Source organism: Chrysochloris asiatica, unplaced genomic scaffold, assembly GCF_000296735.1.
Source record: "Chrysochloris asiatica unplaced genomic scaffold, ChrAsi1.0 scaffold00081, whole genome shotgun sequence".
Taxonomy (NCBI): Eukaryota; Metazoa; Chordata; class Mammalia; order Afrosoricida; family Chrysochloridae; genus Chrysochloris; species Chrysochloris asiatica.
In genome coordinates, this window is record NW_006408599.1 from 11,618,615 (window position 1) to 11,621,794 (window position 3,180).

Here is a 3,180-nt window from a genome sequence, read left to right on the forward strand (position 1 = left end):
GAGGGTGTAAATCCTTACGGGAGTAGAAAGCCTCATCTTTCTCCCGCGGAGCGGCTGGTAGTTTCGAACCGCTGACCTTAAGGTTCGCAGCCCGTTTAGGTGCAATGAAATTCAACTGTTGTGATCTTTAGGATTTCCATTGGCTAATCTCTCTTAGTCTGGAAACTCTGCTGAAACCTGTTCAACATCATAGCAACAGGCAAGTCTCCCCCGACAGATTGGTGGTGTTTGTGTATGTGCTGCATTGACTAGGAATTAAACCTACATCCCACTGCTTTCCCCTCTTAAAAAAAAAAAAAAGTCTATAAGACTACATTAATTAGAATTTATGGAATTCTGGAGACCATGTAGCCAAACATCCGCACCTCATTTGCAGGTGGAACAACTAAAGGTCCAAGAGGGAGTGACTTGCCAGAGGCCGTGTCAAGAACAGCTGTGAGAACTAGGATTAGATGCCAGTCCCTCCACCCCGATCCAGGGCTGTGTGCACTTCATTCTCTTGACATGATACGAACACTGGCAAATCCTCACAGCTCAGAGTCAGGCTCCACATACCCCTGACCCCTTAGCACAGCTCAGCCATGCTGCCAGCAACAGCTAGCTCCTCAGCTGACCACCACCCAAGAATGGGTCATTTCCCCACCCAGTTAGACTAAGGAAAATCCATGTTACTTCTCTTTAGAATTTACCATGTTCATGTTTTGATTTTTGACACCAACAAATCAAGCTATAACGATGGCAACTTCTTGGAAACTGGAAATAAAACACTCTCAAAAACAACTGAACCATTCTAAAAGAAGAGACTACAGAATGCTTGATTTCATCTTGAACTAGAGAACGACTCTTTATTCCAGACACCAGTCTCTCCCAGAGAGAGATGTCCATGAAGACAGAATGGTCCAGAGGCTGAAAAGCAAAGCAGACTTCACCCTGTCTGAGAGCCCTCAGAGTCTCTGGGTGGTGCAGTTAATGCACTCGCCTGCTAACTAAAGGTTGGCAATTTGAGTGCACTCAGACACAGCTCAGAGGAAAGACCCAGACCCGACTATCTGCTTCTGAACAATCACAGTCATTGAAAACTCTACTCTGACATACATAGGGCCTCCATGAGTTGAAGTCAACTTGACATCAACTGGTGAGTGGTGGTGATAGGCTCTTCAACTAAAACAGCTGCCAACCCAAGCAACAGGTATCACGGCAGGAGGAGACAACCCCTTGTAACCCTCCAGCACCACACAAAAAAGTATATATGGACTCTAGACTGATTCTCTGGTCTGTTGCGTGACTTTAAGCAAATTAGTTACTTTTGCTGAGTCACAGTTTCTTTCACTGTAAATGGAGATGTATCCTTATTTGTTGTTGTTGTTAAGTGTTGTTGAGTCGCTTCCAACTCACAGCAACCCTGTATAGGGTTCCCAAGGAGCCAAACTGAAACAAGGGCTTGCCACCTATCATTGTAGTCAGTCACAGAGATGGGGAGAGATCCAATCCGAGCTTTATTAACAGAAAGCCAGCAGTCTGGGGGACGGAGAGATTAGCCTCCTGCCCATTATGAAGAGCGGGCATATTTTAAATGGTAAGTTAAACCTGGACGTACACTTAATGTATTTTAACACCAAGATAGCATTTTTGGAAAAAGAAACAATAAAGCAATAAACTTCTTCAAACATTCTACTTTTAGGGAAATAGAAATAATCAGGCAATAAATAATCCTTCTCAAACATTCTACCTTTTAGGATCCAAGTTGCTTGCTTCCTGAGACAACTATCTTGGTGGGCTTAAGCACATCCTGTTCTCCTTGTAGGACTATGAAGTCATCTCCGCTAATTTTTAAACTAACTTCCCCATTTGCAGGGTCTTCATTTATCAAGACCTAATGAGTAACCAACTCCATTTTGTTTAGGTAGGCAGATCCATGCTATCAGAACCACCAACCTTGCAGTTGAAAGCGACCTTGCAGTCTAAAACATTAACCCACCACAACACATTAGGACTCCATATCCTCATTGTTGTTGTTGTTATGTGCCGTGGAGTTGGTTCTGACTCATAGCGACCCTGTACAGAGTTTCTGAGGTTTATTACCTTGATATGTTGTGAAGTATTGATTTTCTTTGAGGTTACCCTATGCGCCAGACTGCGAAGCCATTTGAACTGCAAAGTCGATGGTTCAAGCTCACCAGCTGCTTCTCGGAAACCCTATACAGGGTCGCTATGGGTTGGAACCGATTTGATGGCACTTAACAACAACAACATATTCTATTAACTGTTTTCCTCCATTTAAAAACAGTCTATTTTATCCTGCAATCTACTTGACCTCATCACCTGGATCTCTGTTCCTTTGTTTTTCCTATGTTTTTTCCTTCTTTCACATTGTAATTTTTTTTTTTTTTTTCCACACAGATGGCTAAAGCAAGGCCTTTCTCACCGCGGACCGAGGATGGGCCACCCCCAACACACCCATTCGCTCCCTCATCGGGAACCAGACCCAGGACAGTTTTGGGGGTGAAGCAACGGGAGCATCGGAGGCTGGGGCCAGAGGTTACCGCGTCACCAGCACTTCTGCGGAAGTCACGATAATGAAAGGAACCGCAGCGGATCACCCAAAGGTCCCCCGAAGGTCACACCTGGTTTTTTGTTTGTTTTCCCTCTCTCTCCTTCTCACTACTACCTCAAGGCCAGATTAAGCTCCGGAGAGGGCCTCAACGGGGGACACGTGGCAAGTAGAAGTTTTTATCTGGTTCTTTTATTTGCTTCCTTTCTCAAGGCCTGATTCAGATTTGAGAAGAAAAAAAGAAATGCACACAACCACACGCGATTAAGATCTCCCCAAAACGAGGCCCAACTGTTTCACCCCACCGCCTAAGTGTTAGGGGCGGCCTCCAGGGCTATGCGACTGGGAATGCCCCAGGGCAACTTCACTGGACACACCAACGTACTGGAAACCACTCGCGGCCTCCTCCCTCCTCAGGCGAAATGACAGCTTCCCAAAGTACACAGGCACACTGCAGAGTGGGCACCCTATCCGCGAGGGATGCCCAAAGGAGATTTTCTTTTGACTACCGACTCCATTGTCTTTGGCTCCGCCCCCTCCCCGCCACAATGTCCTGCAGCGGGGCAGCAGTGACGGGAAGGGCATGACTGGGAACAGGGCACCACCTCGGCCTCAGGCTCATGTGGGAC

General features: G+C 46.3%; 1 pseudogene; it reads left to right on the top strand.

The window, feature by feature from the left end:
• Nucleotides 1–2,577, top strand: part of LOC102812536 — a 25,960-nt pseudogene extending 23,383 nt beyond the window's left edge.
• The last annotated feature ends 603 nt before the right edge of the window (nucleotides 2,578–3,180 follow it).